The sequence below is a fragment of the Prinia subflava genome, chromosome 5 (assembly GCF_021018805.1).
Source record: "Prinia subflava isolate CZ2003 ecotype Zambia chromosome 5, Cam_Psub_1.2, whole genome shotgun sequence".
Classification (NCBI taxonomy): Eukaryota; Metazoa; Chordata; class Aves; order Passeriformes; family Cisticolidae; genus Prinia; species Prinia subflava.
In genome coordinates, this window is record NC_086251.1 from 58,931,126 (window position 1) to 58,945,656 (window position 14,531).

Below are 14,531 nucleotides of genomic sequence, written 5' to 3' on the forward strand. Positions count from 1 at the left end.
GACCCTCTCATTCTGAGGAACTAAATAAGGAGTCTGAATAGTCTTCTTATATGGTGGGAAGAATGGATGCTCCTCTGTGAGCCAGGGGAGAGAAAACAGCTCCTCTGAGAGCAGCAACACCCCATCCAAGGCTCATGAGTGCACAAGGAGAGGGCAGAATAGAAAGGGCAGCCTAAGAGGAATTCAGTGGCATGATGAGTGATAATAAACCTACAAGAAAAACCTGGCACAGGAGAAAGAACAGCACCAGCCCCAGAATTTGTGAACTCCTCTCTTAAAAAGTGGGGCAGCTGTTGTGGGATGTGTACAGACCTCATAGGGAAGGAGTATTGTCCCACACAAATGGGGCAGTGGTGAGGGATGCTGAGAGCTGCTTGGGGCCTTCCTCTGTGCCAGCAGCTTCCCAGCCTGTTCTGGGCACAGTGAAACAGAGTAGCCCAGGGTCTCTAGGGCCAGCAGAAGGCAGCTGAGGCCCATTTTCTGGTGACACCCCATGAATCCTTCCCCTGCACACATACAGCCCATTCACCTCCAGCCGCTGCGCTGGTCTCCCGGATAAACACTGCCTAGTGTGTGTGGCGCACTGCAACACTTCAGGGACCTTGGAATGCACTTTATCAGCACTTTTAAACACTGCAGCTTTATGAGGGGAGTCTGAAAATGTATTTACCATTCCAGACTGTGCACAGATGTGCTTTTAATATAACATCCTGATGGGGTTTTTTTCTCTTACTCATGACCCCTTGCTGTCCAGGCAAAGGCGCTTGGCTTTCCCCGTGCCACCAGATGCTCCAGGAATTCTTTGATTTCCATGACTTGAGGCAGGTCCTTGCCACCTTCTGATGATGTTCTGCCATGGCTGCTGTGAGGTTTGCTTCATGAGGTACCTCTGTAACCACCCTTGGTTGCCACACAGATGTTTCCTGACCCGTCTCACCAGTGTTTACATCTCTCCAAGGAGATTCGTCCTGTGAACCAACTGCGTGTGCAGAGCTGTTGATTGCTCAGTGTGTGGCACAGCAGATTGCTAGGAACAGACAGATGATCTGGGGCTCTTCTGGGCTCCTCCTAGGAGGCTGGACACTTGTGGAAATGCCTCCTGTGTTGCTGAAGTCACCATGTGCTCTGAGGCAGAGCTCTCAGGATGGCTTTCCTGGTCTCTGCAGTGTGTTTGGCCACCAGCCTCAGACCTGAAAGATCAACAATAAAAAATTCACCTTGCCTCCACTGGGTCAAGGAAAAAGAAGGCTTATGAACTGAAGGAGCAAAAGTAAAGACTATAAGGGCAAGAAAATAGGGGGAAACAGGAAGGAAGAAAAACCTGCAGAAAGCCCTTCCCTTGGGAAAAGAAAGAAGCACTTAAAGCTATTTTCTCTAATTGGATCTGCTGCTTTTACAGCTCCATTCACAGAAGCCATTTCACAGCCATATTCTTTTATATCTCTGTCATCTCCCTTCAGTATTTACTATTTATGCAGACCCTCCCAGGTGTTACACCAGGGTGAGCTGCCAGGCCCAGCTAAGATCCCTCTCTGGTGCCAGCTCTCTGTGTCTCAAAGAAAGCTGCTCACAGAGAAGTGGTTGTTACCAACCAGGACCTTCTGTAAAGCACAGAAAGGCATCACCTCGTCCAGAAGTTGGCATCTTGTGATGAACTCTGGGGTTACCCCCTCCATTTCTGGAGCAGGGATCACAGATGTCCCCATGGGTGTTGCAGCTGGTGTCCCCAGAGGTTGGCACCAACTTGAGCTGGACAAGCTGACCACTGTAGCTGACCACAAGCCAAACACCACAAGGCAACACATGAAACACGTAAGGCCAGCAAATGACAAGAATGTAAAATAAACTCATCAGGGAGCGGCTCAGCAGGATCCTGATTTGTTCCCCTGTGAAGATCCACCTGTAGACAATTTAATCCCTGGAGCTGGGGCCAGCTCCCGTTTGTGTCAAGAGAAGATTTTCCATTTACTGTAATGCACCTGGAACAGGCCCAAGCAGAGCTGTATAATCAGTAATGGTTTTCTTAAACAAGAGAAATAGCCTTCTCCTTGATTCCCTCCTACTCCTCTGCACCAGCTGTAGGTCAGAATCTGCCACTTCTGCTTTGGAGACTGAGTCTTCTCCCAAGGAGCTGGGTGTTTGTTTCAAACCAACAAATCAAAGTGGCATTTTCAATGGGGGCTGAGATTTATCCATTGCCAGGGACAACAGCTTTAGCTGATGAGCTGGACTATGCCTGACTCAAACATTCCAACTCATTTTCTGAAGAACACCGTGTTGATTTTATACACCTCTTAGTTTCTAAACTGGGAACTTCATACCTCTTGTTTACATATTCCTTTGAAAACATTTCTTATCTTGGAGCAGTGGCAGGAGCCCAGACAAATACACAAGTTGAAAAGACAACAGAAATGTTTTGTGCCAAGGAAGGATGGATGTAAGCTAACCTGGCTCTAATAACCATGGAAACAAAACACTCTGTCGTATGAAAATGATTCACACTGTTTTGAAGAATTCTCTGGGAGGCAATAACTGTCTGCCTTAGAGGCAGCACAGCAAAACAGCACAAGCAGAGTCAGGAGAGATGTGTCAGAGCAGGAGTACAACTTAGACTCATAGAATTGTTTGGATTGGAAAGAACCTTCAAGGCTGTGTTTATCCAACCCCGTGCCATGGGCAGGGACACCTTGCACCAGACCACGTTCAACCAAGCCCCATCCAACCTGGCCCTGAACACTTTCAGATGTGAGGCACCCATGTGTCAGGGATCAAAACCTGTGAGCTTTGCACGAAAGAGAATATACAAAATAGATGTTAGAACATGGCCAGCTCACCTTCTGGAGGTTTGTCCTGCAGCATCAATCAGCCCCTGTCCCCCAGAGCCTGCTCCCCCTCCCCATGTGTGGGATCTCCCTGGCTCTCCCATTTCTCACACTAAATCCTCACCAAACAAACAAACAAGAACCACACACACCCCTCCCAGCACACTGTAAAATACCTGAAGCACAGTGATAGCATTTAGTCCCCCTGGCAGGGCATGACAAGGGCTTTCAAACACCAAACAAGCTCTGCACCACCACAGCCCTCCTCGTGAAATTATTTATCAGGGGCTGATTTATAGAGTCTTTTATAAGCTTTGTGTTGGCTAATAATGGCCTGGAGGTCTCACTTCCTCCAGGCTTGGCAGATTCCATGTTCACAGGGCTGGGAGCTTGACTGCTGCAGGAGATTTGCAGTCTGGAGCCATGCTGTCTGCCTGGCCCTGTGCAGTGAGCACCATTTGGGCAGCAAGAACTGCACTGGGCAAGGGCTGGGCTGGGTGATGGGAGCTCCTGTCCCACGAGAAACGGGGTCCCACATGGCTCATCCCCTTGCATGGCACCAGCACACAAGTGGATTTTTACCAGACGCAAATCAGAGATGTGCTTGCATCCAACACAGCCCCAAAATTAAGCAGATGCTGGCAAAGCTTTTTTGGTGAAGTGGTTTTCAAGCTGTAGTAGTCAGCTCTGGGAAACAGCCACTCCTTTGGAAATTATTGGAAACTTTAGTTGTTAGCCACCTCAGGGATCCCAGCCCAGGAGGAACAACTTCTCTCCATTGCCCATGAGTGTCTCTATGTGATCCTTCCTTCAAATCCCCTGGGAGGTGCAGATAAAGCCAGGCCCAAGAAAAAGCACAGTTTGTTTATCATAGCAGCCAGTTCACAGCAGAGATTAACAGATGGGAAGCACTGCAGAACAAAAATGCTGTGGTTGGGTGACAAGCTGGTAGCATTTCTCTTGATGACCTTAAATATAGGTATGTTTATGACATTAGAGTGAATAGACTGGGATTTGGGGCTTATAAAATAATATTCAGCTACAAATTGCATGGTAGCTGCAAGATTTTAAATCCAGAGATTCAGGAAGAGCTTCATTAGGGAGGTTCAGAGCCCATGTCTTTGCATGAACCTATATGGAAATGTAAAACAAACACGGTGTGGAAGGTGAGAAATCCTTTCTACAATTGCATTTTTTATTTACCATAACTGGGAAAAGCCATAGGGGGAAAAGTAAAAGCTTTTGTTTTGGAAAATGACTGCCAGCTTAGGAGAAAAGTTAGTGGCAGGCAGCACATAGGAGCTAAATGTACTGAAAGAACCTCCTGTTTCTAGATCTTAAAAAAAATAAAATAAAAAAAAAAAGAAGATGAAGAAGCTAAGAGACACTTAGGAGAGTGGCATTATATTTTTTCACTCTCTATTTTTTTTTCTAGGATGTGCTTTTTCTAGGCAACAATGAGAAGAGATCAAGTTCTTCTTTTCCTTTCAGCATCAAGAAAATTCTGCAGTGGGGAACCAAACAACAATGCCCAGGGCAGTTACTACCTGAACAGAGGGAAGGAGGGAGTGTCCAGAGCTGCTGGACTTGATTCAAGGAGCAGCAAGTGCCACTGCATGAAACAGCAGGATGCAAACACAGGTGGGTTTTTTGGCACAGATGTGGGCACCCGAGCTCAGCCGTGGCTTGAGAACCAGCAAAGATTTCTGGTCTGTAAAGGTCTGTGGTGTCAGCTCTGGCAGCCCAGCACATTTCCTTCAGCCTCAGCAGGGGAGGCTGTTCCTGGTGTTGGCTCTGCACAAGCTCCACAGCACCAGGAAAAACTAGTCCACAGCATGGGTATGTCCCATGGTGTCACCCATGAGTTTTTTGGCTCTTCCACACTGCCAGAGTATTCAAAGGTGTGTGAGTGTGCAAGTGCACCTTCCCCAGCTGGCTGGGCTGGTGCCAGAAAGGGGTGAGAGAAGTTTATTTGGGTTACCTGCCTACGTGAGACACAATCCTCACTTTTGCCAGCTGCCCAAAAACAAATCACTGACACCAGGCACTCCTGAGGCTTTGCAGTCCCACCTCCACACACACTCTGTGCTTTTGTTACCAGCAACAGCATTTCGTATTAATGGCAGGAACCAGATGGCCCCAACGTGAAGCCAGAGCACAGCAACCTCTGCTCTTTCCATTTTCCAAACTTTCCCTTGAATCCATTATTTGTACAGGTCATCCTCTTGCAGGGTTAAATGAAAACCCCAGCACGTTTTGTACCTGCCAGAAAAAATCCAAGCTTTCATTGCACAGCATTCAGACACCCCTCCCTTTCTCCACGGGAAGTCACAAAATTATCACCAAGCTGCTTAAGCGTGACAGCAGAGAGGATTTGGAAGTGACATTTAGGAGCAGGAGAGTTAAATATGTTTACTGCAAGCTCATTCAGATGAGGAAAATAAGATGGTTTAAGCTGCTGAGTAGAGGTTGCTGGTTTAACAGTTTAGTCAGCAGGTGAAGTGACATTTTCTAGGAGACTGGAAAGTGCTTTGAGCCAACATCACAGCACACGAGAAAAGATTGAGTCCAGGAGATTTAGGGGCTTTGGAAAGACTGGTTGACTCAAACATCTTCTGTCTTGTCCTACAGCCAGAGGGCATTGAAGACCAAAATTTTATAAAGCTGGGACATCTTGGGTATGCAAGAAACACTCCACCAGGTGAAAGAACTTTTAATTTTATACACTTTGTAAGTGTACAGAGGCTTCTCCAAACTCACAGCTCTGCCACTGGTCTCCTTCAAACCCAGTTTCTAATGATGTTTCTTCCTTCTAATACCAAGTAGTGCTCAGTCCACTTTCTACTACCACACGTGGCTTTTCTTCAAGAAAAGAAGCTCTAAAAATGTCAGTCCCATGCTCTCGTTTTGGAACTGCTTGCCAAGTGCTTAAGGGCAGTGTCCCAGCATTCACCATCATGATCCATGGGCAGAAGAAGTGTCCAGGACCCACGCTTCCTTGCCATCCATATTTACATGAAAATCAGTCCTGAAATAAAAATCTCTGCAGTATCTTGGTCCTATCTTCTTTCTGGGCTGTGGGAACTCTAGGTGCTGAGAATTTTGGACTCTCTATGCTGACAGGAACAGAACTCCAGGGAAGCACTGCATGTGACCTGAGGCCTTAAAACAGGCTTCTAAAAATGAGTGACAACACTGGGATCATGGGGATGGAGTTTGGATAGTGTTGTGTGATCTCACAGACTGAAAAGCTTAGATTTGGGATTTTAGTGTATGGTGATATATGGGAGCCAAGATGGAGAACTCTGGGTGTAGGAGTTGTCTTTTTTTGCACCTTCTTCCTCTTTCTTCTTCACAAACCTGGGTGGTTTTCTGTTACTGGGGGAAAGAAGTCTGCATTGTGGGTTTTGGGTGATCACAATTGGATTAGAAGCATAAATAATATAGATGTCAACTGTTTATTGGATAATTGGGACTTAAATAGACTCCATTTTAGCTCACTTTCTTGACTTGCTAGAGAGAACTCACATCTCATGAGTTTGTAAGAGATAAGGATAATAAATTTCAGAGTGAGACTTCAAAAGCAACGTCTGCTGAGTTTTATTTGCTCTGACCTTAGAGCAGGAAAGAGCCAGGAATTCCAACACTGGGCACCACTCTTCCCTTGCCTGCAGATCCTTAGAGAGATGCTCTTGGCTGCCTTCCTGGTGCCCACCTCTTCTCTGTGAGCTCCAAGTATTGAGGTTATTTTCTCCCAAAGCTCACAATTCCGTGGAGGCCTAAGAAGCTGAAATAGGTACTTTGTTATTTATGGTCTATCACCGTGGAGGCCTAACCAGAAAACCAGACTGGGGACACAGATCTGGGTGCGACAGAGCTTGCAGGGCAGGAGCCCTGCCCCTCAGTTTATTTGCCATTATATACCTGTGGCAAGGTGACCATGGATTGGAGAAGGGTATCGCCACCTCTCCATCACATTGGCCCAGGAGGCTGTCATTCAACCTCCCCTTGTCTTGGAGAAAGAATTCATAACATTGCCAATATTTACAAAACATGGTCCTGTGTTTACAATTCACCAGCGTGAGAAACTGCACATTTCTCCTTTAATATGAACGCTCAGCAAACCAGGAAAATTCATGGCAACAATGGTCAAAACTGAGAAAGGGAACTGGAGCTGGTGCTCCCAGAATTCCCAGAAGCTGGAATTTGCTGGAGGCACTGTCAGCTCTGAGGTCCTCTGGCAACACTGCACAAACAGCTATTTGCACATGGGGTATATAATCAGGAGTTTCATGAAGAATTTAATTAGAGCCCTTAAACTAATGGCTGGGAATAGCTAAGTGTGAGATGATCAAGAGAAAGGGATAGGTTATTTGTTTTCCTGCAGTGAACTGCTCTGTTCCTTCTCTTGGTAATTGGAATTAGTGGGCTGGAATTAGTGCTGCGTGCAAGCCCACCAAAGCAGGATATCACTGTTACTTCCAAGCAGGCTGAATTTTAAAAAGTGAACCCAAGGCTTGAAGCTCAGGCCAATGTAGACACAAGAGTCCTGTTGCAATATTCAGGGAATGACAACAATATGTTGGGGTTTTTGTCTCATATTGTCTATCTAGAAACATAGCTGAAAGCCAGCAAGAATTAAACCTTAGGGTCCATTTTTGTTTTGCCAGCTTTCCAGGAAACATTTACTTTTGATTTCATGGTTCTAAACTCAATCTTTCCTCGGTGTATAGTTCACTATAAAACGAGGTTAAGAGGTTCCTACACTATTAAAAATTATTTGGGGGAACAAGAGAAATGGAAGATGGATTTTTATTTTTTTTTTAGTATATAAAAACACTTCAAAAGCTGAATAATCTTAAAGGACCTGACTGCATCCTGGTGCCCAGTTTTCCAGACTGGGATGGGAGTAGAATTTGATTTCTGAGCTCTGCTGTGTCAGTTCAAGGACTTCTCAGAGGGGAAGGAAAGGCAGCACTGGAGTCAGTGGCTGCAGTCTGGTCCTTCTCCCAGTTACACCAGCACCACGAGTGCTGGGATGAACATTTCTCCTTACCAAGGAGGATACAGGACAGGAAATACAATACCACTGTGGGAACAAATTCCAGCTGTGCCACGTGTAAAACACTGAATATGTCAGTGAACACCAGAGGCTCAGTATTTCCTTTTATCTCAGAAAGGAGGGGGATTGCATCCCCTGCCAGCCTCACCTTCTTCAATCATCACTTGCATCTTCAGTCATCTCCAGGAGCACTGGAAATGAAATCTGTCCTCTGAGGTCACACAGCACTGCACAGAAGGGACACCTGCCCTGACACCAGGGATTTCCACCTGGGTAGGGGACACTGGCACAATTATGAAAAACTATGATTTTTCACCCTAACAAGCTGTGCTTCCACCCAGACCATACAGACCACAGGGAAGAAGAGCAGAAATCCACCTTGTCACACTGACTAAACTTAAGAAAAGCTGAGCCTGTGTTTCCCTAGCTCTAAAGTGGAGATGGTGATGTCTCTGAGGATGTTTTAGCCAGAACAGAAGTACCAGCCATTTCCTACAGCCTTGCCTTGAAACTGCTTCATAGGCTGGCTTGCAACCCTACAGCTGAACAATTCTTTGACTACCAGCTCCCAACAGGACTTCTGGGATTCTTGTTTGTGGGAGAGGAGGACAGCTCATTTTTTATCCAGAGTATATCTACAGCACCACAGCCCAGGGCGTGCTGAACCTCAACTCTGAAGTGAAACAAGCACTGAACCCTGCCCTGGCCTGCTGGTCCCCAGGCTGGCTAGGGAAGAGTCAGGTGAGACAAGCCCTGCCAAGCCACCCATGGCAGAACTTGACCCTGGGACACACCACCATGGAAGACCCCACAAGGCTGGTTTCACTCCCTGGAGCAATGACCTTTGAGACCCTCTTCCTTCTCCATCTCAGCCCTTCCCACGCTGCTGACTGGAGCAGAGGCACAGGCAGAAGTCCTGCCTGCCATCACAGCCTTGGAATGCCTCAGCACAGAGAAGGAGGCAAACACCAGCTAAACAGAGAAATGGATTTCAGGCACAATTTCCTAGTGGAGATTAAGAGCTAGGAGCAGATAAAGGAGCTGCTGTGCGAGGTGTTACCACGCAACAGAGGTTTACCTGCTCTTGGTCCCCCACTGATAGAGTGGAGAGAATTACTCTCCTGTCACAAACTAAAGATATCATACTGAGACTTACTGGAGTTCACCTTCTTGAGGAGAAGAGGGTTTTCAGTAGCCTCTCCTAGAATAAATTGTCAGGTAAAGCGACAAACTGGAACTGCAGCTTTAGAATTCAGACACAATTCTGATTGAAAGGAGATGTGTTTCAAGGAATGAAGGCAATTAACCATTTGACCCAGCCACCAAGAAAAGATGTGAATCTCTGAGAGTCTTCAAGTGGAGATTTTTTCTGGTGGTGAGCAATGGCCAAACACTGGTTCCCAACATGCCCCCAGTGACCAGTGGGCAACTTTCACAATCCCCACCAGGCCAATATTTAATCAAGAGGGTCCCTTTGTCTCTTGCACAAAATAAAGAGGTGACACGAGTCCAGGATGGCCAGTTTATGCCCTGACCAGCTAGTGGAAGCACAGAATGACAGAATAGTTGAGTTTGTAGAGGACTTCTGGAGGTCACTCTTCATTCAGGACAAAGCCAGCTTAGACCAGGCTGCTAAGGGCAGAATTTTTAACATTTCCAAGGACTGAAATTCATACCTGTGTCATCATTTAATCACTCCCACAGTGCAAAAAATTCCCCTAAGACCAAACCAGATTTTTCTTCATTGGACCTTCAGTCCAGAGGAAGCACTTGGAGGCCTGAGCTACCCTTCTCTGTTGCTGGAGATCAGCTCAGCTCCGAGGAGCGTCGGCGCGGTCGGGTTTGAGCTCCGGCGTGGGGTGACAGAAGGGTCTTGCAGGACCACGCCAGCTTCCCTCCCGTGCCTCCCCCGGGGCTCCCCAGCCCTTTCTGCTGATCCCAGCAAGCTGCTGTGTGGTCTGTGCAGCGAGGTTGCAGCCTGCCAGCACTTTGCTCCTTTCAGCTGGTTTAATTATTCTCTCGTAATAACTCTTCCCCTTTTCTCTATGAGGAACAGATGATCGACGCGGATTGCCCGGCGTTTCAAAGGCTGCTGTGCACGTCCAGGGAGCTCTTTCCAGCCACCTAGCCCCACCTCCCCCCAGATCTGTGGGGGCTGAGCTTGCTCCACTGGCTCCAGAGTCCCGACTCCAACAATGGCAGTGCTGCCAATACCGACACTGAGCTAAATGCTTTCCATGTTGGGGCACAAGTAACAATAGTCAATATTTTGGTGAGGCCGAATTACAGGCAGCAGTTGCAACAGCTGCCTTCAGTTTTGGCTCCAACACCCCACTCCCCAGTGAGGTACAACACACCATTTGATGAATTCCACACTCTGTTCTTCAGTTACAGTTTATTAAAAGATGGATTAAAACATTGGCACAACAGTGGCCGCAGGAATATTTTTCCAGCAACATCATCCCAGAAGGCTTTGGAGATGGAGGATTGTGTCTAAATTGGGACACCATTCATACATGGTTTGAACTGGTGTTCAGGAAGACAATGCTCACTGTTAAAGGAGTATTTTGTTACAAAAGAAAATAAATCTCCGTCCTCTGTAGGCTCAATATTGATATACACCATTACAGATATGGTAAAATCTGAGAAGCGCCTTTGGAGCTTTGAAATCAAAGAACAGAGGCCAGTAAGACTGGGAAAACAACAGCTGGTAGACATCATGTGTGAGCAGCAAGATCTGCAAGGTGTTCAACAAGTTACCCTCCCCATTGTGCTGCCTGCATGCAGAATTAAGGGAAGTGGTGCAGGCATTGAGTGGCCCTTCCAGAAGACACACATTACCTGTCCCACACAGATGAATCCTGTATCCCATTTTATATCCCTCCTGCTCATGGCTTTTACAGAAAAAGTGAGACTCAGTGAATATGATCCTGGCTTTAACATCATGGAAAAATCATCATGAGCAACCGAGTTCCACGACAAGTTATAATTGAGGAGGAGACAGGGAAATGGTGGGAGCTGAAGTCAACAGAAGCCAAGAGGCAGCAACAAACTCTCATTTTGGGCTGAAATTCTCCTTGTTCACCCCCTCTCTTTTCCTGCTGAGCATACAAAATGGTTCAGGAGGTCTTAGCCAAACCACTTGGTGCGAGTGAAGACACGGGGCTGAGACTGAGCTTTCAGAGCTGTGGGTTTGATCTCTGATGCACTGGGGAAGCCCAAGTTCAGCTGTTTACTTGTCTGCCAAGCCAATAATCTGGACACTGTCAAAGGAGTGAGAGCACTTTCTCCCCTGCATCTCAACATTTCCCAGCAGCTGAGATGCTCCATCCTTTGGACCCTTCCAGCTGAGGGGTGGGAAGAGCATTCCTGCACACAGCGCTACCCTGGGCATCAACGTCCACATTTCATGAGGCAGCTGCATACCTCCAGTGCCATTCAGGCAGGGACAGAGACTGAAGGGTTAAACATTAATCCACATATATGCCAGATTTCAAATTAACTAGCCAGTGTGAAAAGGAACTTGAGCTTTCACATGGATTTAAAATACTCCCTGTGCAGCTCATCCACCGACGTGGCCGCAGGACTACGTGGAGCCACTGAAACCTGCTGGCCATTGTTCTGTGGCCAGACCTCCTGGAGGATGTTTGCTGTTCTCTTTTTGCCTTGGTACAACTCCCAGCTTCACCCTGAAAAGAAGAAAAAGTGTCTGAAAAAGAACTTTTCATGGAATTGTGCAGCAATGTTTCAAAGCTGGCAGGCAGCAGGCATGTAGTTGGCCACAGAGGCTGTGGGCATTAATGAGGTGGCAGTGGCAGTGAGAGGGTTTGCAAAGCACTGGACGTGCTCCAGGGTTGGGCAGAGGAAGGGCACTCCTGGCAGACTTCTTTTAGATGGGTTTTTTTTGGGACTTAACAACTTTATTCACAATCCCCTGAGGGAGAGCCCTCACCAGCCCACTCCTCCTCCAGGAAACGAGGAGTGGAGGCATCAGCCTGGCTCCTCCTGCCCTCCCCACTTGTACTTTCCATTTTCATCAGTAACATGCACAGACATGTGCTAACACCCTGTTCTTTGGGGAGCTGGCCTGGATTTTCCAAAGTCTGTCCTCACACCACAGCATGTCAGAAACCACTGGCAGATGTGTGGAGGAGTGGGAGGGAAGGGGAAATTATTTTGAATTTCATCTGCCTTTGTGCTTTTCTATTTGCTATAAGGGTGTACAAGCTGGGTTCAGTCCCATTGACATGCTACCTAAAGTGAAATTAAGAATATTTCATTTATTTTTAACTGCACTTGGTTCTACAAAGGCTCCCAACCCAGTCCTGTTCCTGCCTTGCTTTGGAAATCATCTGGGACACAAGGGATCTTTATTCTGAAGCTGTGTTTTGTCCCAAAGCTGGACTGACAAAACATGCTATCTTCAAAGTGAGTAAATATTTTCTTGGAATGGGTGCCAGGGGAGCCCTTTCAGCACTCCCTCCCCAAACCAGACAGATGTGCATACAGCTGTTTCAGTAGCTCAGTACCAACCTTCTGGAAAGGCACATTTCTGGGAGCTGCTGCTGAACCCTAAGTCACCTCAAATAGAGCCAAGAGATAAGGGAACAGCACCAACATCCAAGAGACTGATCCCATCCTAAACAAGCCAGCCACACATCAGAACTCTCCCAGCTCCTGCCAACAGCTCTGTTTGCTGAAACCAAAGTCTGCTGCAGCCCAGACCCTTCTCTGGGAGCAGCATGAGGGCACAGACATCCCTCCCACCTGGAACAGCTCCTCTTCCCTACAGATGCACCCAGCCCAGACTGCCAGATGTGTCAAGCAGAGCTTGATCACATGGACTTCCTGTGATGGGAACAAGGGCTTTTCATTACTGTACGAGGAGAGAAGTAATTTGCTTTGCATGCAGCTTCAGCTCCACCAGGCCACACATGCAGAAGCTTGGGGTTTACATTAGCATAACTTCACTGGCTTTTGCAGACCAAAACAGATGTCCCCCATGTCTGTGGCAGGTTGAGTGCAAGTCGAGCCCCCAAAATAGCACAGATCTTTAGCAGTCAGAAGGACAAACAATTCTTCCAGTCCATTTACCATATGTTCTATTTTGGTGTGTAGCATCCTTCAGTAGAGAGGAAAAAAATGGTACATGCTGACACAGGCATTCATTATAAATATTTCAAGTCTGTCAGTCAATTCCCTCTCATCTCACCACTTAAGGGAGCCTTCATCTGTACAGGGGGGCTCACTCAGAGCCTGATGTGAGGGTGGGACAGGCAGTGAGAAAACACCTGCAAGTGTCCACACCTTAGTGCAAGCTCTTCTTGGAGACTGGAGCATTTGCCATGTAAAGGTGCAATTGCTGAGCACTAGCACAGCCTTTCCAAAGAGGAGGAAGCTCCAATAACAAACAGTTCTAACCAGAATTTGCAATGTGGTGTTTTGTCCTGGCTGCAGGCTGCAGTTGCTGTGGCACTGTCTGCATGTTCCTCATGCCACAGCTGTGAATAGCTGTGAGAAGCTGTGGATGGAAGTGCAAGGAAGGACTTGGAGCAACCTGGGCTTGTGGGAGCTGTCCCTGCTCATGACAAGGGGGTTGGAACCAGATGATTTTGAGGTCGTTTGCACCCCAAGCCTTTCCATCAATCTGTGACAGCACAGGAGACCAGAGACTTGTCCCACCACAGTGTTCTTTTGCCCCTACACAGGCACGGTGACATTTCTTTAGGATAAAAGTTTTAGAGGGGTGTTTCTCCATTTCAGTTCCCCCTAAATTATCCTCGTGGGAGACCTGACCTCTGCAGGAATTTGCCTTCATATCAGAAAGCCCATTAAGGCATTCCAGCCTTTCAAAAGCCAGCTCTGCCCTTGCATCTGCAGCTCACAGCGCTGACTGCACCGCCAAGCAATGCAGCAGGAAAATGAAACCCTGATGCTCACAGCAAGGAAAGGTGAAGTCCCCAGAAATACAGACAAATCAATAGCAGCATTTATTCTGTGCCCATTTTATGCACAGAGGATTTCCTCCAGGGAGGCAGCAAGTGAAAGATGGACATTTTCATTTTGCAGGTCTATTCATCCCCAGCCTTAAGCCTCAGCTTCACAAATCACTGCACAGCAGTGGAGCAGAGCCCAGAAGCATCCCTTGAGCTGGAAGCAATAACAGGAATGATGCATCCCTTTACATTGACCTAAATCTCAGATCCTCACGGCCTGTGCTTGCTGCACACCAGGGGAATGTGCATGGGCAGTTGCCACAGCTTGGCTGTGGCTCAGGGAACTCTGTTTTTTCCTCATGGGCCATTCACAGGCAGAGTTTTCAAACTCACTCACTTTGCTGTACAAAGTCAAAGGGATCAGCCATGACCCAGCAGGTGCTGTCACCAGTGCCCTGCCTCCTACTGAAACAGCTGGTGCAGAGAACAGCTTAGAAATTTAAGATTAGTTGGATAACGAATGATTAATAAATAGCTCACCTAATAAAGAAGATTATTCTTCACTTAGCAGCTGTTACCTCCCCAAAAGCTTGGTGATTTATTGCTTGTGTACCACTAAGTCAAATAAGTCCTTTTTCTCACATTTTACTGTTTCTATTTTAACCCCTCTCAGCACTGCCCTCTGTGACAGTGCTTGGCACTGTGGGCAGA